General features: G+C 36.3%; 1 non-coding gene across 1 annotated transcript; it reads left to right on the forward strand.

Moving 5' to 3' along the window:
- The first annotated feature begins 615 nt into the window (after positions 1–615).
- LOC122150604 lies at positions 616–719 on the forward strand. Its single transcript, XR_006163759.1, has one exon. It is a non-coding gene; the product is annotated as a U6 spliceosomal RNA (small nuclear RNA).
- The last annotated feature ends 490 nt before the right edge of the window (positions 720–1,209 follow it).

Consider the following 1,209-nt stretch of genomic DNA (forward strand, 5'->3'; position numbering starts at 1 on the left):
TATCCTTTCACCACACTAATTCAGGAAACATACTCATGCTATATTATGTTACTATCCCTCCCCAGTAATTTCTGTATTTAGTAGCAAAATGGAATATTGCATAAAAATATATACTGAAACTTTTGGTTTTATGGTGATCTCTGCTTTGAATGTTAATGGCATTTGTGAAGATGCAGGCTATAAGTGGAACCTGATCACCAGATATTATTAAAGTATCCATGAAAAAAACATAATAATGTCTTCTTAAAATGAAGACATGTGCCCTACCTATGAATGAAAATCAGTATGTGACATGAGAGCTGTAGTAACTATGAAGACAGAATGGTTCTGTATGCAATGAGGTAGAAAACTAGAATCCAGGGAGAGTTTGTGCAAGGGATGTGAGAAAACAATCATAAGTTTGGAAGAATACCCCAAAATTTTGTTTCATACTTAGATCACTGCAAGCAGAGTAAAAAGATTTTTAAGTTTCCTTGGAGAGGCACTGCATTCTATAAAACATGGTTCAGAAATTATGTTAGAAGTGGCAAAGAAGAAATTTATATGGACAGAAAAGGAGATATAGCTCCCTCCAAGTTTTTCTTATTTCTGTTGTAACATAGATTGATCCAGAGTGTTCAATTTTGTGGAACATATACTAAAACAGGAATAATGCAGAGAAGATTAGAATAATTCTGTATAAGGATGACATGCAAACTCATGAAGTGTCCCATAGTTTTTGGTGAAATGGCTTATTCAAAGTGCTGAACAAAAATAGACTGTCGATGGAGTTTTATATTCAGCAAAACTCTTCTTCAAAATGATGGTGAAATTAAACATTCCACTCATCTGTCAGTTTGTCATACTTTGTTGGCTTGTGTTTTGCTGTGATGCTAAAAGCTACTCCACCAATATTTTAAATACCAGCAGAGCCACCCATGGTGGGCAGGTTTCAACAGAGCTTGTAGATTAAACAGACTAGGAAGAAGGATGCGGCCAGGTCCACTTCTGGAAAAAAAAGAAAACACTGGACAGAGGAAACTTATGGATAGCCAGAAACTATTGTATGAGATAGTGCCAGAAGATGAGTTCCTCAGGTTACAAGGCAGTCAACATACGAGCTGGGAAAGAGCTGTCTCCTCTAAGTAGAGTCAATCTTAATGATGAGGATGGAGTAAAGCCTTCAGGACCTTCATTTGCTAATGTGGCATGACTCAAAAAGAGAACAAA

This window comes from Orycteropus afer, unplaced genomic scaffold (assembly GCF_000298275.1).
Source record: "Orycteropus afer afer isolate SDZICR_OR568_19922 unplaced genomic scaffold, OryAfe1.0 scaffold00180, whole genome shotgun sequence".
In the NCBI taxonomy this organism is placed as follows: domain Eukaryota; kingdom Metazoa; phylum Chordata; class Mammalia; order Tubulidentata; family Orycteropodidae; genus Orycteropus; species Orycteropus afer.